The following is an 18,962-nucleotide window of genomic DNA, read 5'->3' as shown; positions in this document are numbered from 1 at the left end:
TGTGGTGCAGCTCGGTATCTGTGGGGTAAACAGGATATGTGGCGCGCCTCAGTGTCCTTTGGGGTGGCAGGGAATGTGGTGCAGCTCGGTTTCTGTGGGGTAAACACGATATGTGGCTGCCTCAGTGTCCTTTGGGATGGCAGGGTATGTGGTGCAGCTCGGTTTCTGTGGGGTAAACAGGATATGTGGCGCACCTCAGTGTCCCTTGGGGTGGCAGGGTAGGTGGTGTAGCTCGGTTTCTGTGGGTTAAACAGGATATGTGGCTGCCTCAGTGTCCTTTGGGGTGGCAGGGTATGTGGTGCAGCAGGTTTTCTGTGGGGTAAACAGGATATGTGGCTGCCTCAGTGTTCTTTGGGGTGGCTTGGTATGTGGTGTAGCTTGGTTTCTGTGGGGTAAACAGGATATGTGGCACGCCTCAGTGTCCTTTGGGGTGGCAGGGTATGTGGTGCAGCTGTTTCTGTAGGGTAAACAGGATATGTGGCTGCCTCAGTGTCCTTTGGGGTGGCAGGGTATGTGGTGCAGCAGGTTTTCTGTGGGGTAAACAGGATATGTGGCGCGCCTCAGTGTCCTTTGGGGTGGCAGGGTATGTGGTGCAGCTCTGTTTCTGTAGGGTAAACAGGATATGTGGCTGCCTCAGTGTCCTTTGGGGTGGCAGTGTATGTGGTGCAGCAGGTTTTCTGTGGGGTAAACAGGATATGTGGCTGCCTCAGTGTCCTTTGGGATGGCAGGGTATGTGGTGCAGCTCGGTTTCTGTGGGTTAAACAGGATATGTGGCTGCCTCAGTGTCCTTTGGGGTGGCAGGGTATGTGGTGCAGCTCGGTATCTGTGGGGTAAACAGGATATGTGGCGCGCCTCAGTGTCCTTTGGGGTGGCAGGGAATGTGGTGCAGCTCGGTTTCTGTGGGGTAAACACGATATGTGGCTGCCTCAGTGTCCTTTGGGATGGCAGGGTATGTGGTGCAGCTCGGTTTCTGTGGGGTAAACAGGATATGTGGCGCACCTCAGTGTCCCTTGGGGTGGCAGGGTAGGTGGTGTAGCTCGGTTTCTGTGGGTTAAACAGGATATGTGGCTGCCTCAGTGTCCTTTGGGGTGGCTTGGTATGTGGTGCAGCTCTGTTTATGTGGGTTAAACAGGATATGTGGCTGCCTCGGTGTCCTTTGGGGTGGCTTGGTATGTGGTGCAGCTCTGTTTCTGTTGGGTAAACAGGATATGTGGCGCGCCTCAGTGTCCTTTGGGGGCAGCAGGGGATGTGGTGCAGGTGGGTGACGTAGCAGCTGCTGACCAGAGGCTGATAACCAGTGCGGGCCTGGCTAGCAGTGACGTAGCCCCTAAAAGGGCCGGTAGGTGGGCTCTGGCGGTCACTCACACCTGTACTCGCTCCAGGATAGGAGAGCTCTGGCGGTCACTCACCTGTGCTTGCTCCAGGGTAGGTGGGCTTTGGCGGTCACTCACCTGTGCTCGCTCCAGGGTAGGTGGGCTTTGGCGGTCACTCACCTGTGCTCGTTCAAGGCTGGGCTCTGCTCCAAGCCTCCACCTAAGGCCTCAAGCACCGGCACAGAGGGAAGATGAGGGCCGATGAACAAGGCAGGTCCGACACCAGCGAGGGCACCGGGAGCCTGCTCTCCACCACCGGGGAAGGTAAGCGGAGGTGGGCAGTGCAGTGGCCGGGGAGGGGGTGCCTACATCCCTCTGGAGCTGGCCTCTACCAGGTAAGGGGCCAAGGGCCCACCCTGCCATAAGTAACTATGGAGTGACCGGAGGCGCTTAGACCCCAGCGCGCATTTTCGATTTATCCACCTGATGCTTTCAGTTAGTTTTTTAACACCTCCCCTCCCCCCCATTGGAAAGCACAACCTCAAATTAAGCACTGCTCCACTTCTCTAGTCTACCCCAGTCCGCTGCCAGTAGTCTGTTCCATTCCCCTTTCAACCTAGCCTTAGCAATAATTTCACTTCTCAATAACACCGCTCTCCTTCCCAGTGCTTTAGTGCATAACCCCAGTGTATCCTGGGAGTTGCAGTTTTGGGTCAATTCAAGTGGCCCAATTTGATCAAGGCTCTGTAAAAGAAAAGTTATCGGCTGCATTCGTTTATGTCCCAATGATATGGCTATTGTTGGTACTGTTCTTGACGTCACAGCCTCCCAGCCCCTCTCCCCCCTCTTATGTTCTATTGGCACTTTTTTTCTTTTTGTACCCAACCCGCATGCTCCAGGTGGTCTTCGCCCCGGTTTAGCGTCCCCTTGCGTTAACAAGCGCCAGTGGAAAGAAATACTCCCGAAACCCATAAATTGGGGGTCCGTGTGTGACACGGCTGAAACGGGGTGGAGTCGCGCGTGCCGCAGCCATCTAAATCGGAGTTCGACGGTTAAATTCATACTCGAAAAGAAACTCTGCTGCAAAGATTGGTAGTAAGGACAAACCGTTTTGGCTTATTTAATTGATCCCAAAACGTGCATTTTGAAATATGTCTCTTGCGGTGTTAAAGCACCAGCTGCGGTGATCTCTCTGGCCCAGCAATTTTCAGGAACGATTAGAATGGTTTGACAGCCCTGGTATTTAATGGATTTGCTGGAGAGGTTTGTGTTTTTTTTACAGTTTTGACTCAAAGTAGCTTTAAGGGTTAAGGTGCACTGTGTAGCGTGCGGGCCTCGCGTCCGTATTTTCTTTAGCTAGGTAAGGGGGGTCCCTGCCTCTGACACAGCCATGCTTGTTACCTGCTATTCGGAAGCCGGTTCATAGCTCAGTGAGCTATGGATCGGCATCAAGGCCTCGGTTTACAGCAGTATTGGGGGTTTCCCTCAGTCTGTTGTTGTTTTGCGGTTACTGGGCCCCCGGCAGAGGCGGCCTGAGGTTGGTGCTGCATTAAGGGCCAGCGAGGAAGGACGTCCATCGATGACAATGCCTGAGGATAATGCACTTTACCCTCTGTCCTTTCCAGGTGGTGATCAATAATCGAATTTCCAGTTGTTTACTGTCACTATTTATATCTGCAGAAACGATTCAAAAACGTTTACACAATGACTGCACACTTGTACTGCTCTGCACAGATGCAATGAGGGTGGAAGACAGTGGCGTGTGTGTTTGTGTGTTTTTTTGCCGGTGGCGAGGTGCCTTGTCAGCAGTGTCTTCGTCTGGTCAGTGTCGAGCTGCGCTCCTGGTGCGCAGAACCTTTGGTCACGACCGATGCGCTCTTTCTTTTTTCCCTTTACATATGGAAAACTTGGGCGTCAAGACTTCATCTGATCCTAATCGGTTGTGTACCGATATGTGGGTGTGTTTGGTCGCCCCACTTGAGGCGGGGGGAGTGAGATAGCGCAGTTGGTTTGCCTCAGACACCACAACGACTTGTTTCTCCTGTATTTCCCCAGCTGCACGGTTCCCTCTGACCCTGGTGTGAGCCGGAGAGTAAAGGCATTGACTGCGAGTACCGGCTCACTCACTCGTGGGCCCTGGGAATGCCTCTGGCAGGCTTGCATTCCAGTGTGTGCAGATCTGTGACGTTACAGAGGATCAGTCATACACCAGTCGCCCTTAGCCAGAAGGAAGCATTTTTGTGCCACCCTTTGCAACTCATTCTTGAGCCTGCCCCAAAAAAGAGCCTGTGTTCACTCTCCTGCCCCCCCCCCCCCCCCAGCCAGTCTTATTTATCGATCGATTGTTGATTGATTGATTTTTGCATTGAGGCTTACAATTGTTCCTTTTCACATAAGGGTGTACAAGTCCCATAGTGCTGTTGGCTGAATGGTCTCCTGATGACGAGGTCACTTAATACCCTACAAGTGCGGTCTCTTATTGTCAAGCTTGTTTTAAGTTGCTTCTCTTTCAAGTGCTCTGCTTTAAAGCATGTTGGGGTGTCATTGAAATGTGAACTCCTTGAAACGAGGTCCACCTGGGCTACTGCATAATTTGTGCCGGGGCCATAGCTCTGGCCTGCTGCCTGCAACCTGAGCCACGAACATCAGGAATAAAACACACCAAGGCTGTGCAGTCTTCACTCGGCCCTATGCTTCTGTCGGTCACTGCCACTCTCTGGACCTTTAGCTCACCCCCGCAGGTACTTTTTACTACTGCTTTCTCCCCATAATAACTATTTTTTTGCCTGTTGCTTACTCTTTCTACCCCCCCCCCTTATAATTTTCTTTCTTTGGCTGGGTGAAAGCTTGAGGAGCAGTGCTTTAAATGGGCCGGTACTGAGTACTGGCACTTTTTTATTTTGAGAGGGAGAGTACCGGCTCTTCTCAAGAAAAACGTAATACTTTTAGTTAGAGAGTACCGGCACTTCTCAGAAACAAGCAGGTACTCTGATACACAGTACCTGCACTTCTATTTTTCCATTTCAAGCACTGTTGAGGAGGAAAAATGAGTGCCGGTGCGCCCCGCCTGTAACCACCGGCTCAAGTTAAGCAATGAGCTAGGCTGGAAGAGGGACGCCCTAGTCGCCAGAGGGCAGCAGCTCTACAGGGGGCACCTTCACTAGGGATACTGGATGAGTCCTGAGCTTTCATATTACAACCTTCCGCAGGCTGGGGGAGGCAGTCTTGCAAACCAAGGCGAGGTTTGTAAAAGAGGTCAGGCGTGCTGCAATTCGTCATTACACACAACAGGGACAAGAAAGAGGAGTCAGTCTCCCTGCCCCCATGAACGGGTGACTGTGAGGAAAAAACTGCCCTCACCCATTAATTATGGCATGCTTTATCATTGGGCTTCTGCTAACACATTCCTACGTAAACCTAAGTTCGGAATGGAGCAGTAGGGACAGGGAACATAAAACTCTACTCAACAAATACAAAACAGAGACGGGTATCTGAACAAACAACAATATATAAAACTATCTCATAGGTGTCCACTCATCAATTTCATTCAGGGACCCCAGGGACAGGATTAAAACTAAACTCTTGGTGATATACAGGACACCATTACCTGTTCATCAGTCAACATGTTTCGGCCGCTTCAACTGCCCCTCAGGGTCACTCTGCCTTCATCAGGGCCATCTGGAGCCCCTTTGTTTATGTCCTCTACCTGTCATGGGTCAAGGCTTCTATTATTCTGTGTATCTGGGTACATTTGCCCCCTGTACGTATACACGCTTTGGATATCGAGTTCTCCTTAAGTCATCCTTAAACACGGAGCCAAGTGGGAGCACCACCCTGTAGTCACACAGTCGTCAAGGGACCAGTGCCTCCTAAAATCCCACCACCGGCTCCGTGAGATTGTTGGTGGTGCAATTTGTCCCCAGGTCCATGGAGTCTTCTTGTGATGCCTGTGTATGAGACCAATGTACTACTGGAAATGTTCTAACTCAACTAGGTGACCAGCACTGTACGGATCTTGTACCGGAAGTGAAACACACCTGACCAAGCATTGCAGCTCTTTTCTCTCATATAAAATGCGTCTATACCATGCGGCGAGGCTTGGATGGACCTGGGTGGCAAGTGTCTTAAATCTGAACCGTGGACAGAGAATGACTCACTGATGCTGAGATGTTTTTTTTTTTTCTTCAGCCAGTTATACGCAGAGGTGGATGAGTGTAGATTCATTCATTCTTGTGTATTATTATATATGATTTTTGGATGGCGCCACGTGCAGGAATAATAATAATATATATATTATCTTGCACTTCCAAGAGATTCTCTTCCTGTGGCCGGTGAAGCATTCTTCGTGTTTCTTACCCCTGAAAGAGGTAGTCTCCATCTCGACCCCATTGGTTTTTGGGACCTCCGCAGGATGGGAACCTGATGTCCTTTTATCTTAGACTTGTCAGCTACAGAAAAAGATACATTACTATTTGTGGGGGGCAATCACTTTGGAATTGGTACTGGGGAGTACTTCCTAAATATGGGAGGAAAACTTTTCAGTGCTCTGTGGAATAAGCTTGAATTTCAGGCAGCGTTTTCAGCAAAATAAACTCTTTAAAGGTAGAAGAAACTCTGTTTGCATATGACGCTGTTTGTGGCATTGGTGAAAAGAAGGCCCTCCTGCCTGCTGTGTAGCCCACCCAAGGACAGATCAGGGCAGTGTTCGAGCAGTGGTTTGTGGCAGGGTCTTGGTGCGCGCCGCCCTCCCGTGCTGGAGTGTGGGTACCAAGACTTCTGTACTGCAACAGTGACTTTGCTCCTGTCGTTGGGACTGGATGAATGAATTGATGCTTGAATCCTAACAAATGCACCATGGTGTTTGAGATTTGCATTAATCTGAAATGGCACTTGTTGGTTTGGTGCCAAAGATTGCACATTGCATGATGTGAGGGATTTACAACAGTGTGAAGTTTTGAGAGTTGTGTAATGGCCATCTTTGGCTGTAAGATGATGACGCAGGGTGGCTGGTAACCCTGATGTATGGTCTGTCCACTCCACCCCCTCCAGTTCCAGCTGTTGAAGCCCTGAGCCCCCCCCTGCAAGGAGCGAGAGTAGGCCTTGTGTTCTATTGTAGCAGTACAACCCTTGGGTGGGGTGCTCAGGCGCGTACCACATGGCTGCACCGTGCGGGGTGTGTGGTTGGGAGGGTTTGTTTTGTTTCTATATGAGCAGCGTTGTCATGTCGCGCATCATGAACATTGTGGTGGGGTTATCGTGTTGGGGACGCAACACCTGGCAGTGGGAAGTGTTTGGGTATGTGAGACAGGCTAATTGTAATGAAGACTAACCTTTATTCAGGGGTGGTGGGATGCTGTACACCAAAAATGAGGGGGTAATTGGAGAATATCCAGGAATCCTACAGGGATAGGCACCAGGCTACTGAATGAGTGCAAGGGTATCAAAATTGAAAATTGGTGGCAAAAGCAGCAGACGTGCACTTTTGTTTTATACTGTCGACTGCTGAACAGATGGGAGGAAGGCGTGGAGGTGCAATCATGGCTAGCACCCTGAAAAGTAACGAGGCGGACTCTAAAAGGCCCAGATTCCACCTGCTCCTGCTAGGTTGAAGCAAGCCCCGGGAAGGCGGACAAGCATCAGTGGGCGAGCCCTAGTCTGGTACTGCGCGTGGAGTCTTGGTCTAGCTGACTCATCCACTCTTTTTTAAAGTCCTGGGAAACAAAGGTCTAATTTTTACCCCAATATGATGCCATTTCAAAGCTGCCATCTGCTCAAGGCTTTAGTGGGGGCAATTAACTTGAAAAATGAAAGAGTCCGTTTGTGTTAGTCATTAGTTATCCAGGCCATGTATATATTAGGGCAGTAGATGTTGATCGCCACTAGGGGGCGTCCGAGTGCTCCAGAAACTAGGAAATGCAGCTCACTTGCCACAAAGAGTAGGGTGAGCAAACGCCCCAGATCTCCCTGGCCTGGCCCGGTTTTAAGAGGGCTGCCCTAATTCTTTTGGTAACTTTTTAAATGCATGTCCCGGTTTTTAGGACAAAACTGAAAGGTGTGTTCTCCTTTCACAGGCCCTTCTGAAGTTTGAAATATTGTAACTGTATCGGTCAGTCAGCACAGGAGGACGCCCACTGCCATGCTCAACAGAGGCAGGAGGAGGCCCTGCTATAGCCAATGTGATGTAAGTGTGTGTGTGTGTGAATAGGCACATATACAAGTCTAGAGTGTGTGTGTGTGTCATATATATATATATATATATAAAATCACACTTAAAAGCCTACACAAAAACAGGCCAAATATAGAAGGAAGACAAAAGGCTTTAGTCCTACTTTTATGTCGGACCTGTCCTGGTTTTTACATCTCAAAATCTCCCCCCACCCGCCCCTAAAACCCCTGGGGAAGAGGGCATTAAATGTTAGTTCAGAGTACACAAATCCTGCTTCCACCAGCATAGCCGAGTAGGAGGAATACCTGAACCAGGGACATCTTAAAGCTTTTGGGGGCGATGGCCAAACCTGTGTTTTGTTTTGTTTTTTGGAGGGGGGGCGGCCTTTTTGGAACCAGTTTGAATTTATGATCCAGTCTGAGCTCTCTCTTCTCGCTTCCCATACCATGTCCTGTTTTGATCTATAAAAACGTTTTTTTTTTTTTTTTATTTTTTTTTTTATCGATGTTGCAGGAAAGAAACTCTGCAAAATGTCTAATAGACTCTCATGCATCATCCATATTGAAGGAAAGCAGTATTTAAAACAATCTGTTGACGGTCACAGGATTTTGCAGAAGAGAGCTGGCTCTATTGTGGGGTGCAGAAAGCTGGGGCCCTGGTCCAGAGCCCACTGTTCCCGCGCCTTAGAACGCCTGTGACCTGAACTTGGAAACATCACTAGTTAAAAAATGTCGTTTCTGTACAACATATCTGGGTTCGCGTGCCTCGTATCTCCTACTACTTCCGCACCCCCATCCCTCACGGTGGATAATTCCGGGGGGTGGGGGGGGGGCGTCGGCCCTTCCAGCTGCTAATCCCACCTCTCCACCGGCTACCGTGGACCGGTTGTATGAAAGGTACACACACATTAAATGGATGTACGAACCTCTTCTGTCTCTGCCGCACCCCCTGGGAGACGCCCCCCTTTTTGGAGCCCCCAGTCCGCTGCACCCTTCTGGGTCTCCCCCCCGCTGTGAGGGAGGGGTTACTTTTCCCATAAACAGCTCGCGCAGAGCGGGGCGCGGTCCTCCTAAGGGCGCGCTGCTCCCCCGTTTGTTTTTACAACACTTGCATTTTCTTTGAAAGAGGAAAACCGAGGCGGAAGTGAGGATGGATGTTTTCAATGGCAGGAAGCCGCGGGGGGCAGGGGGCTCGGCCCGACGGGTTCCTGATGTGCCAGGTCCTCTCGGGAGACTTTCGTTTCTCTGTGTTTCGTCGCCTCTCAGCCAAGAATTGTTTCGCCAGAACAAGTTCACATCCCCCGGGCTTCGTGACGGATCCTGAGCCGGGGATGAGGAGACTGATTGCCTTCACTCTGTAAGCCTCGCCCACAGGCTGGGCCCCGGTCCCCGCTCAGCATCTGAACCCACTTCTCATTTTTAACGTCTTTCTGTTTTGTTTACATACATAGAGCTCAGTGAAAAGCGCTCGCATTAATAGGCAACTCTTCTTACCGCAGTGGTCGTCGGGGCAGAGAACGAAGAGGCTGAATTAGGAGTGCCTCCATATCGTGACATTTAGTAAATACCTTTATTGATTTAGCAGGCGCAATTTCTCGCCACCGTTTTATGGCGCGGAATGAGGAATAACGAGGAATGCCTCCTTCCCAGCTGAAAAAGTTTCTTTGCTCGCACAAACTCATCCGGCTAATACCTGCTGAAACGTGTGTATGAGGTGTGGCTGCTGGGGGCTCCTGTGCTTTAAATGGAATTATTAGAAGTCGGGTGTTCACGCTTTAGAGTACCCGTTTGCTCCGGAGAAGTGTCAGTACTCTTCCGTTACATGTATTGCGGCAGTACTGGGAAGTGCCGGCACTCTTCCGTTCCATTTATTGCAGCAGTGCTTGGAAGTGAGTGCTGGCACTCTTTTGTTGCATGTATTGCAGCAGTGCTTGGAAGTACCAGCATTCTTCCCTTACATCTATTGCAGCAGTGCTTGGAAGTGAGTGCCGACACGCTTCTGTTGCATCTATTGCAGCAGTGCTTGGAAGTGAGTGCTGGCCCTCTTTTGTTGCATGTATTGCAGCAGTGCTTGGAAGTGAGTGCCGACACGCTTCTGTTGCATCTATTGCAGCAGTGCTTGGAAGTGAGTGCCGGCACGCTTCCGTTGCATCTTTTGCAGCAGTGCTTGGAAGTGAGTGCTGGCCCTCTTTTGTTGCATGTATTGCAGCAGTGCTTGGAAGTACCGGCATTCTTCCGTTGCATCTATTGCAGCAGTGCTTGGAAGTGAGTGCTGGCACTCTTTTGTTGCATGTATTGCAGCAGTGCTTGGAAGTACCAGCATTCTTCCCTTACATCTATTGCAGCAGTGCTTGGAAGTGAGTGCCGACACGCTTCTGTTGCATCTATTGCAGCAGTGCTTGGAAGTGAGTGCTGGCCCTCTTTTGTTGCATGTATTGCAGCAGTGCTTGGAAGTGAGTGCCGACACGCTTCTGTTGCATCTATTGCAGCAGTGCTTGGAAGTGAGTGCCGGCACGCTTCCGTTGCATCTTTTGCAGCAGTGCTTGGAAGTGAGTGCTGGCCCTCTTTTGTTGCATGTATTGCAGCAGTGCTTGGAAGTACCGGCATTCTTCCGTTGCATCTATTGCAGCAGTGCTTGGAAGTGAGTGCCGGCACTCTTCCGTTGCATGTATTGTGGCAGTGCTGACGAATGCCAGTACTCAGATTAAATGTATTGCAGCTGTGAGAAGTGCCAGTACTCTTCTTTGCACATTAAAGAAGTGCAGGTCCTCGGGCAGTACCTCCAAACTTAAAGAATTGGGAGTCGGAGCACGACCAGTATCTCCCAGTACTCGTAATTAAATACAAATGTTTGTTTACTCGTATACATGCAGCCCCGACAGATTGAATGGGATTCAATTATATCAAATCTCTGAATACGTAATCAACAAATCCATATCCAAGTCACTGAGATCAAAGGAGGAGCTACGGCCTAATAACAGAAGCTGCCAACCGTAGAACTGAGGAACCAGGTTCGAGCCTCAGTGTCGGCTCAACATCCTGTCATTCTTAGCCAATCAGTTAATCTTCCTGGGCCTTAAAAAAAAAAAAAAAAAAAAAAAAAAAAAATCTGACCATGTTTAACGTAATACTGTGCTCATGTAAATCAAGCTTATGTTCTTGGCCCATGTCCGCACTAAAACCTGCAATAATCATGATAAAATAATGGCTTAAAAACCTTAAAAGGCATAAAACAAGTTCAGAAGGTAGAGATGCTATCGAGGTAAGTGCTGACGAGACGTGGACTTGTTCCTTGTAAATAGCCATTCTGTAGACTTCACATTGGCAAAGATTTCTTGCATCTATTCAAGATCTGGTGCTGAACCTGTCAGAAATGGGCAGGAGTTCCCGCATTCTTGGAGTAAATGTCTTGTGCAAAATAGCATAACGGACCAGCAGTTTTGGGGTTCTGTTTTGTAGTGCATGCATGCACCAGTGGAACTCAAAGCCAGAATTTGAAGGTAAGAGTTCCTGTGCTCTCGGGTGCGAAGGTCTCATGTAGGGTCTGCTGCAGATAGTTGACTTTACATCTAGATAATCTTCTAGTATTGTTCCTTTGCTGGTACGATTGATGGCTTCCATTTGTTTTGCTTACTGGTAGTCCATAAACTGGTCATTATTATGGTGGATGGGGGCACTACGGAAGTAGATCAGACTTATTTCTTTTAGGGTCCCACCCCGCGTTCTTCACACAGCCAATCTTTGCATACTCCTCCGTGCCCATGATATCCCTCAAGAGTCTAAACGCGGGGAGGCTTGGAAGTGTGTATGTCTTGTCCAGAATAGTACCGGTCTCACTGCATTATGTCCTCCATGTTCATTCCTAGTTTGAAGCTGTACTTTGAACGGGGTGCCAGGGCCCGCTCACAAGACACTTACTTCAAAGAAGCGGTCATCTATCTTTTGGAGCTCTGGGAATTAATTCTGTGGGCCTGTAAGATTGATTTTAGGGACTATCCCCTGATTTTGCTTTTATAGTTTGGCTCACTGTGAACACCAATTCATCCTTGTGATGGGTCGATATTAACCTGCGGTCATCCAGCCTTACTCTGCTCGCTTTAAAATTCTTTATTTTATATTTGTTTTGATTCATGGTCAAGAATTTTGTCTTATTTGTGCTGATTGTGAATCTCTTGTTGGAGCAAAAGGTGTCTAAGCCCTTCAGAAGTCAGGGTATCGCCTCTTCATGTAGTGTTATGAGCACCACATTGTCAGCAAAGAGGAGGATCGCAATAAAAGAAATCCCCAGTTAAGGTGCATGCACCCACCTTATTTATGTACCAATTGAATGGCAGCTAGACAAGAACCCTTCCCTTCTGTACTCCCACAATGATTGTGAAGTTGGTGGCTCATTTTCTCTCCTTACTATACTTGCCCCTAGCTGTTTGATGGTGCAGGCATATCGGGACATCAAGCAGAGGGCCAGGGTTCGCTGGTGTTGTAAAGTGGTCCATTGTGTCTTAAGGTCAATTAAGATTACACATGTATGTACACTGGTTTATGGTACTTCTATAGAACAAACCTAGCAATAACGAGCTATAACTGGTCAAAGACAAAGGGAACCAGAAATAGGAGATGGAGCCTGACTGAGGATGGTTAATGGATTGTGATGTAGTGCTCTTTAAAGAGAGTCCCCATTATAGCCCACTGTAGTGGGCTTCACCGGCCATTAAAGGCCCACTCCAGTGTTAAAGGCCTGAGCTGAAGGTGAGGGCTCTTAACAAGGGAGCGGGGCTTTAACGCCAGTATATCCCAGCTACGGAGGGCTATAAGGCCATTAGAACATTCTGCCCTCTACTGGCAGAATGTTCTATTAAAACAAAGGCCCCAGGGAGCCCGAGGGGACTAAAATCTCCTCAGGCTCCCTGAGGCCTTTGTTCACAGCAACAGCTGCAAACCACAACATTTGATTGTTGGAGCTCTGAGCTTTTACCAGCCATTAAAAGCCTGGAGCACTCAATTGCCTTCAATGGAGCTCCCAACATTCAAATGTTCTAATCTTTCTCAAATTGACTAGTGTTGGGGTGGCCCTGAGTGATGCAGAGAGATTCCAGATCCTGGATGCATAGAGGGGAAAAGGCCTGCTGTCTTGTGACCTTGTCTGCAAAGTAAGCAGGGGTGCTGGTAGTGGTGCCTTTTGTAAATTATGCTGTTGGTTTTTGAAGATGGCACGGGCCGTGAAGCAGAACCAATGGAGTGGATTGGGGTGATGTGATCATTTTTCTTTAGGTACTGGATCAAGTGTGCTGTAGCACACTCCCTAAGGAGTGCCATTGTGGCATCTGGAAGGCCATGGAGTAGGGTATTACCGCTGTCAGAATTGCTTGAACAGCAATTCTGAAGTCACTTTCTAGAATAAACATTTTTTTCTTTCTGTAGAAGAGAGAGCTGGTACCAGGCCATCTTTGTGTTTTTGGCAATGTGTTCCTTGGAGGTGAGGTTGGTGTCCAAGATGAATTGCAGAGACTTGACATTTGGTGAAAGCGGATGTTCGAAGCTACGGAGGTTAACGTCATTGAGCCAGGTTTGTACTATATCTTTTTATTGTTCTTGGCAAATAACAGGAATTCCTTTTTGGTTGGGTTGAGTTTCTGGTAGGCTTTGGATGTCCAGTTCTGGATGATGTGCAAGCTGTGTTTGGGGTGTTGGATATCTGAGGCTCTGAAGTGGAAGTAAGTTGGGCCTGCCTTCAGGTTGGTGAACTTGTTGCATGTCAAGAAGAGTCTTGTAGCATGCCCACATGCTGAATGCTTGAAATCGGTGAAGTGGCTTCAAGGAGTGTTTTTATTATGATACTGCAGTATGTGGGCTCCCTCTGTATTGCGTCTCCACCTCCTTGGTCCCAGGAATTCGATTCTGGATAATTTCAACCTGTTCTTTTGGGACTTCCTGTATGCTTTTTCTAGGAAGTAGCTTCCAACTGTGCAATGTGCTCTGTACTTGTTAAATGGCATAGTAGTGTCTGGGCAATTACACCTATATAGGGGTCAAAAGTGGCTACACTAATGGCTCGTTGCTCCCCCAAGGCACCAGCTCGCAGACTCCTCTGTATTGCAGCTTTATCCTTTATGGCTTTCATCACTGACCCTCCCACAACCCCATGTCTGCCACGACTTCGCTCCTTTTTACCTTTAATCGTGACTTTTTCCCTTCATGCTTGTGTGGTAGCGTCTTAGTGCTTCTGAAACTGACTTTTTTTTTTTTTTCTTTTTTTTTTTAAACTTCTTTATACGTATAACCTTTATTAAACTAGTGAAGAGGATTTGAGCTTGTATTTGCCAGCAGTATGTTTCTTGGTGTTGGCGAAGGTTCCTGTAATTTGGCTCTGTACGTTCTCAAGGATCTTGACTTTCTCCTGCTCTCCTTCACATCTCGGACCGGTTTTGAATTCTGCTGTGACATTTTTTGATGAGCGGGGCAAGAGTGGTAGTTTACTAGTGTGTTATCTTATAACACTGTGGTTATTAGGGTCTGTTTCCTCTCTCCTGTGCTTGGGTGCTGGCATACTTGTAATATTGTGTGTGTTAGCCTTCTTCATCGACCCAGTCCAGGTGATTTGTGTGTGTGTATATTGGTTGTGGTGAAGGTTGCCTAAATTTGGGCCAGTAGGTTGTCGAAGACCTTGACTTGCTCCTCCCTTCCTTAACATCCCAGACACAGTGTTTTCTTGAACTGCTTCTGTGATGTGTTTTTGATAACCAGGGCAAGAGAGTCATAGCTTTCTGGTGGCCATCTTCTAGCCTCGTGGTTTGATTTTAGCACTATTTCTGCCAGAGCCACAAGATGTTCTGCGTTTACAGGGGCTTGAGCTCACCTGCACAGCGATTGAAATGCAACAAGTAGATCATGGTAGCTTCTCTGAGCTGTACTTACATTTCAATTGCCCTAGGACATGCTTCCTTGTACGTACTCCATATGGCTTCATCTGTTCTTGGCCCTGAATGTAGCATGTGGGGCATCTGACTTCTTGCGCCTCTTGAGTGCCAAGTCCTCCTGCAGTTATCACTGGTGTGAATTGGGCCCCTTAACTGGAGTTTATTTTCTGCTCCTCATATTGGCTCCTGGGAGGTGCCACGCAATGTCCTATCGGCTGCCTAGGCCTGGTGATGAAATCCCCACACACTAGTGCGATGCCATTATCCTCAACCGGCCTATTATCTTCAGGGCTTATGGCTCTGTTTTCAGTGTTATGGATGAAGAGACTTCCCCCTGCAAGTTCCCTGGGGAGGCAGGTATTGTAGATTTCACATGGCGTGTTGTCTGTTTCCTAGGTCATGCCTTGCAGGATGTTATCAAGGACTATATGGGTTTGTACTTTGCAGGCCAAGGTTGCTAAGGCATCCTTCGATCTAACTTTCTTTTCTGCTTCTTGATTACATGGGCATGATGGGTGGTTAAACCGTCTATGGAGATTTCCTCTTCATCCCACGTGTCATGAAAGCAACATATATCTCATGATTTTACACGGGCTGTCATGAGTGTTAGCCATGCCATGTTCCAGATTACTAAGCAGCACAGCTACTCTGATTTCTCACTGCGGTTGAACTGCTTCCGAGCAAGTTCTGCTGCAAAGTTGAATTTGACCCTTTATCTCCTTCTCCACCCGCTCCCACCCCCCAAAGCTGCCTCCCCACCCCCAGTATGGATTAGCCAGAGGTCAAAGTGGGTGGGATCGGAGGGGCACAACGTGCCCATACCTGAGAGGTTTCAATATGTACTTAATACATTTCCCACTGTTAAACGTTTTTATGTTTCTCATCTAAGCTGCTTTATTTTATAATTAGCAACCTGAAGGTAAAAGACCAAAAAACCTTGCAGAATATTTTATTTGCCACGCCTTTGACTCCACCCCTACTGACCCCGCCTCATACATGCAGCATCGCAGTTCCCATACATTATTTTTTATTTTATTTTTTTTAAGCTCTTCGACCACTGGGATAACTGCACCCTATGGAATTAAGGCGTAAATGGGGAATAACTTGAGGTTGTGATGTTTCACACCTTTTTTCTGCATTTACTTATATGGTTTCACAAGCCTACAACAATGGTGGATATTATTCTTGGTTGCACTCAGAGGTGTTCCTGAAATATGCCAGATTCCTGCAGTTTTGAATATGTGCAATCATTTGGCTACCACGGGTGGGGGGTGGTGGGGGGGTGGACTCTCAGTGACAGCGATACGGTCATGGTCACTGGAATCGTGTGGCTGTGCAGCTGCAGTGCTTGCCTTGGAATGACTGGTCTTGTGATACATCTCACCGTCGGCTTCATCGTCGGTAGACTTCAGCTAAATGTGTTTGTAGGCCTAAAGGATAAAACGTTCCATTGAATACCAGTACATGTAGTGGACACGGTGGGAGGCGCCTTGTAAAAGTTATCGAGGCGCCTCTGGGTTTCGGGATTCAGCTGTGAAACTGGCAGTAACGAGGTGGCACCGTTGTCTCCAGTGCATGGCTCTGAGAAGGACTCATGTCTGCAGCATGAAAAAGCATCCATATGTTCTCTTTGCAAGGAAAATGATTTGCTCCGTTATTAGTACAAATTGATTAATTCCTATCAACTCGGATATTTTGAGAAGCTTTCGATGTACTCAAAAATCCCAAACGCGTTTTTTCCCTTCATTTTAAGGTCGTCTGCATTAAATCTAAGCGGGTCTGTAACAAGACGCTTAAGATCCTCGTGTTCCAAAGGGCTATTACCTGCTCCCAAGAAGCACTTCCTGGGGGGGGGGGGACACACAGTGACACTGAAGACCAGAAGTAAGATGTGGGCCCCAGGAGGGGATCGAACCTTTCAGAGGCTCTCATTCAGCCCAGGGCTAATGGATATGAGCTGCGGGAGCTCGGGTCCCCTCCTATTTTGCAGCTTTTCACCCCCTAGTTAGCGTCATGCCGCTGCTGCAGTTTTAAATCGTGATAGGGGTGCAAGGGTCACTTTTTTTTTTTTTTTTTTCTTTTTTTTCTGCTACTTAGTGTATCAAGCCTGTAACTGCGTCTTCAATTGCCACATAATTCTAGTGGCTCTACTTGTGGTCAGTAATGCACTGACTTCTCCAAGACACTCAGTTCGTGCCTGTGCTCGTTTCACTTGGACTCACTAGATTTACGTGACAAATGCACAACTTTAGAACCGCGACCCTACCTCGCACCTACATATTTACACTCATAAGTAGGTATTTGTGCCAGTATTCTAGGAAACGCCTCACTAAATATTTGTTACTGTGAATACAATATGTACTTTTCGAGTTGATACAGTGTTTGGGGGGGGGGGGGGGGGGAGAATGAGTGTTTGCACAATAATCGTCAAAATTGCCAGAGCTTACAAGGGGAAGACTGATGAGACATTTCAACCTAAAGAACTTTGCGTCTGAGTGAGACTTGTATCTGAAGGCTCGCTATGCATTCGGTTGTTATTTATACTGACCACTATAGAGCGTCTGAGGCTTCTTGGCGCTGAGAGCAGTCTCTGTCGTGTTTGAGGGCCCTTCTCTGTGGTGTGTTTTGATGTATGGCTGGGAATCCTGCTGTCCAGAGGTTGAGTAGTTGGTCCCCAAGGTAACTGTGGAGTATTAGTGACCACACAGGTCATCTGGTGAGGGCCGCGTGCACTACGCACAGGTAAGTACCTCGGTGTCCGAGTGGACGTGGGGTTGGGGCTGGAGTAGCAGGTAGCGCTGCTCTCATTGGTCAAGGTCACAGGCTGTAGTCTCGGCAGCCGTGATTTGTCCGGGACTCAAGCTTGTGAGGTGAGTATAACTGAGCGAGAAGACGGTGCAGCATCAGCAACTGACCGATAGCGGGCACCACTCCCAGCCCTTGACTGCAGATTTCCAATTGTTCAATAAGAGACTAAGCGCTTGATTTAGAGTGTGGGGGACTCGGGAGTTTTGTAAACTTGTGATCCTGAAGTTCTTTGCCACTAGTGTCTTCCTGTCTCCTCACAATTTAGAGTTGGGGAGACTCCAGATAGGCCTCAATGAAGCCTCCGCCGGCTCTGCCCGTGTAAACCTCTGACTCGGTGGCTTCCGGTCAGTGACGGTCATCCCACTAGTGCAGTGACCATCACAAACTCCGTGCTCTGCCCTTGAGCTTGCACCTGATGTCAAAGGTCACTTGGCAAACGACCTTCCTGGTGACATTTCACATCACCTCGCCTGTGTAGTGCACACAGCATAGCAAGGAGTGGAGGGCTCTGTAGAGCCTGGTGAAGGAGCAGAAAGGTTTTATAGTGCACCGGGAAGGAGTAGGGGGTTCCTGTGGTGCCTGGTGACTCATCCGAAGGGTTTCACAGCGCACAGGGAAGGGGTGGAGGGGCCCTGTAGTGCCTGGTGAAGGAGTGGAGGAACCATTCTGTACACGCTGCATAGGAAGGAGCGGAGGGGCCCCGCGGTGCACGCAGCATCGGAAGGAGCGGAGGGGCCCTGTAGTGCCTAGTGAAGGAGTGGAGAGGCCCTGTAGTGCCTGGTGAAGGAGTGGAGGGGCCATTCTGTACACGCAGCATAGGAAGGAGCGGAGGGGCCCCGCGGTGCACGCAGCATCGGAAGGAGCGGAGGGGCCCTGTAGTGCCTGGTGAAGGAGTGGAGAGGCCCTGTAGTGCCTGGTGAAGGAGTGGAGGGGCCATTCTGTACACGCAGCATAGGAAGGAGCGGAGGGGCCCCGCGGTGCACGCAGCATCGGAAGGAGCGGAGGGGCCCTGTAGTGCCTGGTGAAGGAGTGGAGAGGCCCTGTAGTGCCTGGTGAAGGAGTGGAGGGGCCATTCTGTACACGCAGCATAGGAAGGAGCGGAGGGGCCCCGCGGTGCACGCAGCATAGGAAGGAGCGGAGGGGCCCTCTGCACATGTGGCATGAGGAAGGACTACGGGACCCTGCAGCGCATCCAGTGATGGGAACTGGTACAGCGCACTGCGGACACCTGTGTTTCTCCTGGCACACAGGCTGACCTGATCCGAGCCCCTGGAATTTGGAGCACAGGCCGGGAATCCTTTGAACCCTAGAACAATCCCATTTCGCACGCCACGCTCTCTCCTGCTGCATCCCATACTCGCGCATTGTTTTTCTTGCAGCTATTTCTGGTTTTTGATGTTTTAATAAGGACTGAACATTGTACCGCTGGTGGAGGGGGTTTCAGTGTGCTGATCCCAGAGAAAACAGCAGGCCTATTTGACTAGTCTGGTGCGTGCGAGAAGGCCTGATGTGTCGCTGAGCCCTTGCCCTGCAGTGTTGCAGCCCCCCAATCTGTCCCGGGTGGGGGTCAGCACGCTGCAGGCTCTGTAACCCCGTAAGATACAGGGATCGCAGTCAGCTGGTAGGTTTGAACAGCCCAGCTCCTCTTACAGACGAGATGGGCCTCGTGGCTCTGTGGGACTGACCCTCAGCTCAGGAACATGACATGAACTGGCCTAAGGCGGTGTTTCACCTCTCTTCCCCTGAGGCCCGAGGAATTAAT

General features: G+C 49.1%; 1 long non-coding RNA gene across 1 annotated transcript in view; it reads left to right on the top strand.

Annotated features, from left to right (window-relative positions):
• Positions 1-1,356: 1,356 nt before the first annotated feature.
• Positions 1,357-18,962, top strand: part of LOC138296228 (uncharacterized) — a 45,777-nt gene continuing 28,171 nt past the window's right edge. The window contains exon 1 of the long non-coding RNA XR_011203791.1: positions 1,357-1,637. This is a non-coding gene — a long non-coding RNA (uncharacterized lncRNA). The remainder of the gene's footprint in view (positions 1,638-18,962) is intronic.

The sequence above is a fragment of the Pleurodeles waltl genome, chromosome 1_2 (assembly GCF_031143425.1).
Source record: "Pleurodeles waltl isolate 20211129_DDA chromosome 1_2, aPleWal1.hap1.20221129, whole genome shotgun sequence".
In the NCBI taxonomy this organism is placed as follows: Eukaryota; Metazoa; Chordata; class Amphibia; order Caudata; family Salamandridae; genus Pleurodeles; species Pleurodeles waltl.
The sequence above is the reverse complement of the archived record's forward strand: the minus strand, read 5'-3'. Positions and strand labels throughout refer to the sequence as shown.